We start from the raw sequence: 12,002 nt of genomic DNA on the forward strand, positions 1-12,002 counted from the left end.
GCTTCTATATGTAAACTTTGACTTGATGCTAAGTAAGGTGTCAGAATTGGATAATGCCCGGCAGGGCTCTTCTGACCATGGAGTCTGTTGGCAGTGGCTGCTAGGAAGTGGAAGAGGCTTGCATTTCTACAGAGATTATAAGACACTAACAAACTGTTGATGTTGAAAACAGCAAATGAGTGGTGAAAGGTTTTCATCTTTGCAAAGACAATAAAGTGGGAGGCCAGGGAATTCTTCTAAAGGACAGGGTTCACTTGGAAAGACTTGGAGAGACTTTGTAATAAAACAACACACCAAAGTTCTTACCCTACAGCACACTATTCCTATCAGATCTCTCTTACTTGTCATGTATGAAATAAATCAAAGAAGTATTTGTGGTTTACTTGAAATTTAATGAACCTGAGCACCATTTCTATTACCCAGTTGTAGTAAATTTGAATCTTGAACAGTTCTATCATTGACTCAAGGAGGAAGCAATGTGAGGAACCTCTGGCTTTATAAGAATTACTTATGTATCAGACATTTGCTAAGTGATTTGTTTGCTAATGTTTTAGCACTGTGATATCAATGCATGCCTATTAAATAGTTTATTACAATGTTCTCAGCCTGTAGGTTATGACCATCAGGAAATACATATTTTTCAATATCCTCAGGTCAGAACCCCCACCCATAATTTTATTTTCATTGCTACTTCATAATGGTAATTTTGCTACTGAGCCTGTCTCAGTTCCTGAGACCATCTGAAATGTATATTTTTCTGTGGTCGGGATGCACAGGTTGAGAACCACTGGTTTATTACAATGCTAAGAGCTAGTTTCAGCCCACTGAATGTTTGTCTCATCTCATTAATCTTCATAGCTATTGTTGTGTTCTCTCTGCACCTAGATGAAGCAGTCGTTCACAGAGGTAAACTTGTCTGTCAGCCCACAGTTAGTTGTACCAGCCAGGACTTAAGCTCGGGTCCCTTTAAGTTGTGGGACTCATCACTCTATTAAACTGACTTTAATAACTATTTGTTGGGAATCTATTGTTCTGAAGCAAATGTAGAATATGAAGGCAGAATCCTGACTACCCTGGAGTTTGTACTCTAGAGTACAAATTGCACAAAAAAAAGAAAAAAAAATACTCAAGAGATATGCCCAAAACTGCTCTTTGGGAATGAAAAAGAAAATCAGATAATTTTTGCTCAGAGACTGGCAGACAAGCAGTAGATTTGCCATAAAATTATTTCCTTTTTTTTCCTTCCTTGAATTATTTTTACATCTACATGACAGATCATCTGACTGACTGTCTATCTATCTATCTATCTATCTATCTATCTATCTATCTATCTATCTATCTATCTATGTCTATTGTCTGTCTGCCTATGTACATATATGTGCCCTGGCAAATGTGTGTCAGTCAGAGGGCAACCTGTTAACTTATAGAAGCAATTCTTCCCTTTCACCATATGGGTCCTGGGAATCAAACTCAGGTCCTTAGGTTTAGTGGCAAGCCCCTTTCCGTGCTGAACCATCTTGCTCACTTTCTTTTCCCCTTAACTTTCCTAAGGCATAGCTTTTCTCATGTGTCTTAGAGTATCTTGTTTTAGACTCTAAAAGTTAGGGCATTATCAGGTTCTTTTTTTTTCATTAAGCCAGAATAACGTGTATGTTCAATGACTACAAGCTTAAACGAGAACAGCATTGCTCATTTGCACGGCCTTGGAGTTATACTTGGAGCTTAATCACCTTCATGATATTGTTGCTTATGTGTACTTAAATCCAACCACAGTGGAGAACGGTTCAGTCCCCAGTGGTTCATCTTTAGTCCGTCTCAGCAAGTAGCATCTCTACTTTATATAGCTTACCTTCCTCCGCCAGATTATTAATGAGACCATGGCAGGGTTCCCAGGACAAATCCTTGAGGCAGTGCTTTGCTCGGATGGCTCTGCCCACCCAGCTCCTGAGGCGCCAAGCACTGCATGGGCCAGCTTGTAGAAAGTTTTCTGCCATGGTATGCTTGAGTCTGAATACTCAGGCCCACCAGCTTTTTGATACCTCTCCAGGAAACTATGCCTCACTCTCACGTTCATGTACTTTCAAGTTCCACATCAGGGCCTTCCTTCCTTAGACAGCTGAGCATGCGTTTGTCTGTGGGTCCTTCAGTACCACACAGGAGATAGCATCACCCCAAGTTTTGCCAAAACTTGAAATTTTATTTTGACAAGATAATTCCAGTTAGTTGTTTGTTTTTACTCCAGGGCTCCCCCCACCCAACTCGGGCCCATAGGTTCTTTATTTGTTTCTCATTACGGATGATTGTGAGCCACCATATGGTTGCTGGGATTTGAACTCATGACTTCCAGAAGAACAGTCAGTGCTCTTAACCACTGAGCTATCTCTCTAGCCCTGTTTGTTTATTTTTTTTAAAGCCCACAACAATTTTAGATGTTCTGTTCACAAAATTAATAACCTTGGAAAATTCTTGGACTACATCTTTTAAAGTCTGGATTTTAAGCCATTTTTTTTTTTTTTTTGAGGTTTTAAATATAACTTTGGGAACCATGGCTGGATAGGATGAAATGATAAAGAGCAACTCATTTCTTTTCTGTTCTGTATCTACTTCTGATCACTTTGGATCCACTAAGAACCTTGTGTCCCTTTTCCCCCAAATCATCTTAGCAAACTGAGAGAAACAAAAGGAGGGTGTACATTGCCTCCACTCCAGTGAAGGTTCAGAGTAGCGGGAAAACACTCGTGAGGGCATCATAGCGTGGACACACGGGATGGACACACTAGCTAGCTCCATGTGTGCATACTGTGGAAACTTGGCCTTGGATGAGCAATCCGTTTAAGTTAATTCTCCCAAAACATTTTTCTTTTTTGCTCAAAAATATAGAAAAGTATAATTCTCTGTAGAGTATAATCTATTTTGTTCTCTCTCTAACCTCTGCAACCTTGTCTTTAATTTTAAAGACATTCTAACATTTCATTTTTGCTAAATATGTGAATGCTGTCTTGTTATCACTCAAGTACTCTTATGAATTTTTTTGCCCCTTTCTGTAGGAGAGGAAGCTGGGCTTGCCTAGTCTTAAGGACTAGAAAGTGCAAATGGCAGTGGTACAGTGAGTACTAATAGGTTAACAAATAAACACCCAAAGTATACTTCTTAAAGTAACCTGGAAGTGCTTCGTGGTCAGTCTATGTACTATGTACTATGCAGAACTTAGGTTTAAGTTAATGTCCAGAGGCGGGTAATTGATATAATTGATGCTGTTTGAGCATCAGTTTTGTACTTACTTGTTTGCTTGCTTGTCTGTTTGCTTCTTTATTTAGACACATCTTGTTTTAGAGTTTTAGAGTGAACCGTTCTCCAGTTTAAGGGGCTCACTTTGGTGTCCTAACTACTCAGGCAGCTTTGTGGGTGAGGAGGGAATCTTGAAATGAAAGTACCAGGAGGCCTGTTCTCCAGTTCGCCATCAATCTCCTAGTTGGTCCTGCAGTTCTATACTACAGGCAGACTGGTCTTTCCAGATGTCTAACATGGTGCATGGCACATCTGGATCCCTTGTGCAATTTACTGCTCAAAATATAGCGAAGATTGTTTGTATTCCTTGTCAGCCTCTGGACAGCTTGATAAAACAAAGTAGACACATTTTTAGATCAAATGTTGGTTTTGTTCATTTGCTACTAGTGATTTAAGTTATGATTTACTGCCTTTGAAGATGTATGTTACCTAGATTTGAAAATAGTGTTTTGGTGTTTGTTTGTTTGTTTGTTTGTTTTTAAAGATTTTCTTATTTTTATGTGTATCAGTGGTTTTGCCTACATGTATGTCTGTGGATCACATGCAAGTTTGGTGCGTATGGAGGTCAAGATAGGGTGTTAAATTTCTTGGAGCTGGAGTTATGGATGGTTTTAAGTAATTTTATGGGTGCTGGGAACAGAACCATGGGACCATCTTTCTAGCCCCTTGTTACAGAGAATAGAGAGGTTTGAAGATGGATTCCATTATCCATGAAGAATTCTCCTAGCACTGTACTGAACTCCCGGAAGATTTTACCCCCTTCCCCTCATGCGGCGGTTTGAATATATATACTTGGCCCAGGGAGTGGCACTGTTAGGAGGTGTGGCCTTGTTGGAGGAAGTATGTCACTGTGGGAGTGGGCTTTGAGACCCTTCTCTTAGCTTCCTGGAAGCCAGATTTCTCCTGACTGCCTACAGATCAAGATGTAGAACTCTCAGCTCTTCCTCCAGCACCATGTCTGCCTGGACACTGCCATGCTTCCTGTCTTGATAAGGGACTGAACCTCTCAACCTATAAGCCAGCCCCAATTAAATGGGTTGCCTTTGTAAGAGCTGCCTTGGTTATGGTGTCTCTACACAAGCATGGAAACCATAACTAAGGCAACTCTGTGAGTACATGAACCTTTGTGACTTTCCTGGAGACAGCTTTGATGAAAGATACCCTCTGATAAGCACATTTTATCTACAGGGCCTTTAGCTTTCTAGAAAGAATCTTAGTTGGGGGTAAAGGGGAATTGGAAGCTAGGGATTGGCTCCAAGAGAGGGTCCTTGTTTGTTTCTCTACAGTTTTCAGACTTCATTTGACAATAATGAGCATATTAAAGACTGAAATAAAGGCATCATGTTCAAATCTCCAAAAAGCTCAGCTTGGAAGATATAAATACAGTTTCTCTCAGTATGGTTAACAGACCGTTTAGTCACTCTGTCTGTGTACACTGCTGCCTGAATTAGTTCACAGAGCATCTGCTGTTGGTATCAGGAATGTTCTTGTAGTCAAAGTTCCTTGCTGAGAAATGTATTTTAGCAGGTCATCTTGCTCCATGGCTCTAGATTCTGAAGTGCAAGCACAGGGAGGAAGGGGTATTCAATTTGGCCCATGCTCTTTTAAAGTCAGAGATACTTTCATTACATCTGAGAGGACAGAGCTGTGGATCTATGGTGCTATAAAGAGACTACTTTTCCCAGATGCCTAGAGATAAGTATATGTTTAAAGTCCAGTGTAGGATAGCTTTCTATGGACCGTGTTTCTGAGTAGATTCAGCCAGGTTTCTGAATCCAGTCTTTTCTCTGGGTCTGATGGACTGGCTGTTGCATCCGTCTTCTTTGGGAACCTGGGTCTCTGAAACCTCACAGATCTATTTTGTGTCTTGGGCAATAGATTGTTGTTCTGGAGACTCTGTAACAGGAATCTCAAAATACCTGCCCCTCATTGTGGAAGAGGCATTTGTGGAAGGAGGGGTGCATTTGTGTTTTGTTTTTTTGTTTTTTTGAAACAGGGTTTCTCTGTATAGCCCTGGCTGTCTGGAACTCACTCTGTAGACCAGGCTGGCCTAGAACTCAGAAATCTGCCTGCCTCTGCCTCCCAAATGCTGGGATTAAGGGCGTGCGCCACCACTGCCCGGCCTTTTTTCTTTCTGTTTTGTTTTGTTTTGTTTTTTTTGGGAGGGGTGCATTTGAATTTAGTATAGTGGTACACAGCTATAAGTAAGTAGAACATAGCCATAGAAATGGCTGCCATAGTTTAGTTGGTACTATCCCTGAGTGCTTTACTCCAATCATGCACTGAGGAGAAAGGAGGAGGAGGAGGAGGAGGAGGAGGAGGAGGAGGAGGAGGAGGAGGAGGAGGAGGAGGAGGAGGGATGTAAGTTAATATGAAAGCTATAGTCATGATGCTGTGGTTTATGTCCTCCCCATTTCCCAGCAGCCTCTGAATAACACCCACAGTAGCTATCTGGCAGGTGCCTGTCTATCTGATGGTCAGCCCTCTCACATTCTGTAGACAGACAAACCAAAGCCCTGAGAAGATGAAGGATGGCCACGCTACAGGCCTATTGTGATCTCAGTCCCCTGGGCATCCTGAGAAGACTTGTATAGCTGCTGTCAACTTCCTGAGAGTTCACAGGGACAGGGCTCTGTGAGTTTAATGTCCAAGGCAGGTTTGGTTTCTTGAGGCAGTTCATTTAGGAGATTCCGATGAGCTCATTGTTGCCCAAGGTAGCTTCACAGTTGATCTGGAATCTTCTTTTCACTCACCCAGATTTCAGTAGCATTCAAATTAGTGCAAGAGGCACAAAGAAGCACTGTGTGGTATCAGGTGTGACTGGCACATAGTAATGCCATTTGGTGCTTGTTTTTAAGGTTATATTAGGCCCTAATACCTCAAAAGATTTAAAATGTATAAAGAATAGGTTACAGGGTAAAATTATAAAGGTTTGGAAATAATAGGTCAGTGATTTATTACTGCGCTTGGTACTCTGCCTAGCTTCTGACTTCCTGAAGAACATTGATATATATATATATATATATATATATATATATATATATATATATATACATACATACATATACATATATATATATATGCAGAGTATTGCTAGCTAAAGAAAAAACATGTTAAATTCTATGAGCAAGTAATTTATTTACAAATTGTTCAAAATCATGTTCTAAGTGGTTTTGTTTTATTTTGTTTTGTTTTTGAGATAGGGTCTTTACAGTCTAGCCTGGCTGTGAACTTGCTATGCAGTTTAGGCTAGTCTCAAAATCATGGTGAGCATCCTGCTTCGGCTTCCTGAGGGCTGGGATTTTAAGCACACAACAGCATGCCTGGCTCCCATTTTTCTAGTTTAAACAAAAATGTGTGTAAAATCGGGGCAGGGGTGGCCATAAAGTATTAGTCACAAATACTGCACAGAACACAAGTATGAGAAACAGCTCTTATTTTCCTCAAGCACAGCAGCAATGGATTAGAGTCTTGCTCTGCGGTCAATAAATACTCCAGAAACTGAGATGGCAGACTAAGGTTCTGATCTCAGAGTTGTTAGTGTACACAGCAAGGCCATCTTGGGAATCGTATCTCATTGTTGTTCTTGGCTTCTGGAAAACAGCTTATGGTTTATCTCTCTGTTTTTTTCCCAAGCTTCAAAATTCTGATCAGCTTAACTCTATAAGTGTGATAAATGTGCAGATGATTGTCACAGAGACATACCAACTGCTGTGCCTAAGTCCTGACAAATTGTCTAAAATCAAGTTTCTGTTCTCATAAATTTCTTTTCTAGGCCAAGTATTGCGAGTGAGTCACTGGGCTGAATACTGTAATAGAGCCAAAGATGAGTAACTTGTTTTCTTCCAGCAGCTTAAGTCAGGCAGAGATAAGCCTGCAGGAATAACTAACTGGTACAGTGTTGACGAGGGTGGTATTATTAAGCTTCACCCCACCCTTAGGCGTTGGCTTTGAAACATAAACTTAATCATTTCTCTTTTAAATTCTTTTTAGCTCCTGTTCAGACCTTTGATACCACAACCCATGTGAAGTGACCCCTGCTGTCTATGTCCCTGTACCAAATCACCCGTTCCCCCCCTTGTCTTTACCTTATCATTTTACAGGGAAGTTTGATAAGGTTCTTTAACTAGAATGCTAGCTTGCCCCTCCCCCCACCCATGTGTTACATTGCAGTCTTTGCCCTTCTGACCCATGACCTCTCTTGCTTGGCCACTTCCCACTACACTTCTTTTGATAGTCCCATGGGTATCTGAATCTCCACAGAGCTTTTCTGGACTTCCTAGTGGCCCTTCTCTGCGCTTCCACGGGTTCCCAACAGAACCTTATAGCTCTCCATGTAAACAGCTTTCCAACAGCAGACTAAGTGCCTTTCCACGTGTCTTCACACCCTAAACCAAGAACTTTAGCAACAGGATTTTGTCCTGGGTATCCTGAGCCCACAGTCCAGCATATAAGACTAGAAATACTACTACGTCTGTGGAAGCCCTGGTCATCTGCAACTTGAGGGAGCTGAGTCAAAGCCAGAAACTGGTGGCAAGAGTGGAATGAAGGAGGCTAAGGGAGTGGATTTCAATTAACCCTTCAAGCCTAAATTATTTTATATTTTTAAAGGGCTGCAGCCATAAAAGGTGCAAGAGAGCAACTGTGGAAGGAGAAAGTCACGGGGTTGGGGTGGCCAGGAAGAGTTTGAGGCTGTTGGACGGGTTACTTGGAAGCCATTGGTAACCTTTGAAAGAGAAGTTGAAAGGCAATGGATTTAGGAACAATGTATAGCGCCAGAGGTGTGACCTGTGTCTTCTTAGGGAAGTGGAGAATGGTGCTTTGTGGTGGAATCAGAAACCATATGGTTCATATTAAGGTGCTGGAGGCTTGGTGGAAATATGGCTCCACTGTATTAACCATTTGGTGAGAAAGATAACTTCAGTTGCTAGTCTATGTCCAGTACTTAGACATTGAGTTAGGTTGACTTTTTAAAGGACGTGATAATGTAATTGAAGGCGCTCCTCTTTTTTAATGCGTTTGGCATTCATTAAATGTGGAATTTTTATCTTTAGGGAAAAAATGTTTGACTTGAAATAAGGGCTTAAATCCCTTATTAAGAAATAGAGAAAAGCAAAGACAGAAATATGGAGCTAACAGAATGGAAATTGTGGACAAAGTGTGCTGCTTAATGTCTCCCATTGGACTTGGTGTCTCCTAGTAACTAGTTGATACACAGTGACCCGGACCAGTGCTCTCCTTGGCGTAACCTGTGAGAGAGGAATCAGGTGCTGGGAAAAGTCAGCCTTCATTGCTTTCAATAGGTAAAGAAGGCTCCCTTCCCCCATTTTTAATGGTTACTAAGTACAAAAGATGGACTGGTAAGTACAGACCTTCAAATGATCCCAGTCTGAACAAAGCACCATGGATTGTTTAAACAAAGGCTTTTTGTTTTGTTTTTGTCCACAGCCGGTCTGCGGTCTCAGCAGTTTTGTGTTCACTCCTGATAAAGTAACTTGAGTGGCTCCTGTGCTTCAGTCAGTGTGGCAGAAAAATGCTACATTGAAGGTCCCTAGATAAGGTCTGCCCTGGCTCCCCATACAGCCCCAGTGTCTAGTGTTGGCAGAGAATCCCTGTGGGCTACTTGATATTGAGTCCTTTGCCAATGGTCCTCAGCCGCCGCAATAGCTGTCCCGATTCTAATGTGAAATGAATGTGAAATGAGATCACCTCCACTGTGGCTTTTCTGGTTGTGCTTGGCTAGGACTCCTAATTTTCACACACTCACTTACACTCATCATGGGTACCAGCTAGCTTTTCACCCTTATTTCAACCAGGTTCTGTTCTGGAAGCCTTCTTCAATTGATTTGGGGATTCAAAGAGAAGAGGCTGTAAAAATTGGCTTTCTGGGATGGTAAATGACATTTTAATGCTCTTGATGGTATGTTTAAAAAAAAAATGCCGAGAATTAATCCAGTGGCGTATTGGTATTTTCTTACTAAAGTCCCTTGCCTGCCTCATTAACTATATAGGGAGATATTAATAAAAATGGCTTTAAAGCTTTTAAAAGCTTTAATGCTTTACTGCCATGTATTTTCTCATATATCTGAATTTAAATTTGCATAAGGATATGTATATGCAAGCATATATACATACAAGTATGCATGTGTATAAACTTATTTGTATGCCTGAAGTTGCCTGTGGTGATTAGTGTTAGGGAGGGTGATATTGGTCCCAGCACACAGGATAAACAGAATGTGTTAATACATGAGTCAGCAAGTTCACTTTCATTTGTCTGTCAAGTGATTGACCAGTAAGCAGTGTGTGCTACCTCTGGGACCTCTCTCTACCTTCCCTATCTTAGTCTGTATTTTATTGAATGCATTGTATAAATTGAAATGAGAAGTTGTGTGGAATTAGGTAGAAATATGTTTTGGCTTGTTTCCCATAGCAGAAAGAGCCATCTATTTTGTGGCAGTCTGTTATTCTGTCTCCCCCAGCTGTATTCTTCTCTTAACCCTGACTGATGTTTCCTCTCAAGTACGGTTTTCCCTTGCACATCCATCTTACCTGGCTGGGCAGAAGCCTCTGGGATTTACCCGTGATGCAGCCAGCTGTTTGGTCTTAGCGTCTGGGTGGTTGGTGCATTGGGTTTTTATCACTGTGACAAACTGCATGAAGTAAAGGACTTAGGAAGATGAAGATTTATTTTAGCTCAGCATTTCAGAGGGCTTGGTTCTTGGTTGGATAACTGCATTTTTCCCCTAGGCCAAACAAGCTGGAGCATTTTGGTGACAGGGTATTTGGAGCAGGCCTCTTACCTCATGGTTGAAAGAAACAGGGAGAAAGAAAGAGGCTAGAACACAAGCTTTGCCCTCCAAAAGGACATCTCTAGTGACCTGGAGGAATCCAGTCAGGCCCCATAGCTCACAATTTTTACCACCGAAATAGTCCATTCAATGATGAAGCCATCAAAGGATTACCCTCCTTTGGTTAAGGCAGAGCCCCCATGAGCCTGTCATTTTCCTAAAGCCCCACTTCGGAACTCTGTCCGGGACTAGTCCTTTAACATATAAGTCTTTGGGAACATTTCATTTCCAAATCATAGCAGTCTAACTGAAATTCTGAGACTCGCTCTCTCTTGGTAGATAACCTGACCAAGCACTGAGTAGCATTACCCTATCCCACCTATTCTTACTCTGCTCTTCTATGGCTATAAGCTTTGAAAGGGCTAACTTACTCGGAGGTTATTAAATTCCATATTGATCCTTCTCCCAACCTGTGCCTTACCACCCCTGAAATGTGGAGTGTCCTGAGACACTGATGATCTACACACTACCAACTAGACACACAGGCCATATGCGGGTTGAAAGTCTGACCAAGGATGACATGTAACGGGCAGTGGGATGAGCACTTCTCTTGTGGCTCCATTCATTATCCTTTTAAGGGTACACTACCAAGAGAATACAGGGAATCTTTACTTATTTTATTCCTTGCTCAGTACCTACAACTGAGCAAGTTTACTTAGGGCTTAGAGATCCTCGGAAGACTTTTTGATATTTCCATTTAGAACACGGAAAGCCACTGGAGAAATGAAACTTAAGAGTTATATAATCTGACTCATTGTTGCTAAATGGTTCCATTTAGCTCCGTGTTGAAAGTTTGTAGATAGGGGAACAGGGTTAACAGTGACTACCACACATTTGAAGGACATCTCGACATATAAAATACCTCGTAAGTAACAGAATTAAAGCTTTTAATTTTTTTTTTTGAAACAAAACAGGAAGTAAAAGTAGATATCAGATACAGTGTTCGTCTTCCCATACTGATCTGTGGCTTGTCAGCCGAATTCATCTTTGTCCTGTCTTCTTGCTAAATTACTGAATGATGTAAGCTCATCTCTCTCCTTTTGGGACCTTTAAAAAAACTCTGTGTATGAGTGTGTGTGTGTGTGTATTTTATGCATAGGTAATCTCACTACCCTCTTCCCTTAAAATAATTTCTTACATTGAAATACACATACAGGATATCTCCAGCTATAAAAATTCTATTGTCCTCTTTGGGGGTCCCTGCTTGATACCCCCTCTAAATAGAAAAGACCTTTTTTTGGGGGGGGGTCCTCACCTGTCACCACACCAGCCACCTTTACTTTTGTAAAGTTACCAGTGAGCCCTCCTGGAGCTACAGAGGCACCTTAGTCTGGAGAACGATTGTCCAAGTTAGGTGACCTTCCTTACTTTAGCAGCAAGTTCCTTGAAGGGTGGAATAAAACCCACCACCCTGCAGAAGTGACTTGAGAAACTGGACTTTCTTGTCTCTCGGGCTGCTTAACTCTGTTTTCTCTTCAGTTAACATGGCCTCGGGTGTAGAACATTCCGAGGTTTACTAAGAAATGGGTCAAGGGGTGGTAGAGATGGCCTGTCATACAAAAAAAAAAAAAAAATGATGACCCAAGTGCACACAGGTAAAATGTCGGACTTGGGTGCATGGCTGTGAACCCAGGGTTGGGAAGGTAGAGATAGAAGGACCTGGACCTTGCCAGCTAGCCAGTCTGGCCAGATGGGTTTAGTGGGGGCTTTTATGCCTCAACCTCGTGTGCACATGAATCTCTCTGTCTGTCTGTCTGTCTGTCTCTCTCCCTCTCTCTTTCTCTCTCTCTCTCTCTCACACACACACACACACAGAACCTGTCAGCACAATCACTGACCCCCATTGTATGACTTGCCTTCCCTACC

General features: G+C 41.6%; 1 protein-coding gene across 11 annotated transcripts in view; it reads left to right on the top strand.

Annotated features, from left to right (window-relative positions):
* The window catches only part of Nhsl1 (NHS like 1), a 232,848-nt gene that overhangs the window by 167,846 nt on the left and 53,000 nt on the right, over positions 1–12,002 (top strand). The gene's annotated exons all lie outside the window — the stretch shown is intronic.

Source organism: Mastomys coucha, unplaced genomic scaffold (assembly GCF_008632895.1).
Source record: "Mastomys coucha isolate ucsf_1 unplaced genomic scaffold, UCSF_Mcou_1 pScaffold2, whole genome shotgun sequence".
Classification (NCBI taxonomy): Eukaryota; Metazoa; Chordata; class Mammalia; order Rodentia; family Muridae; genus Mastomys; species Mastomys coucha.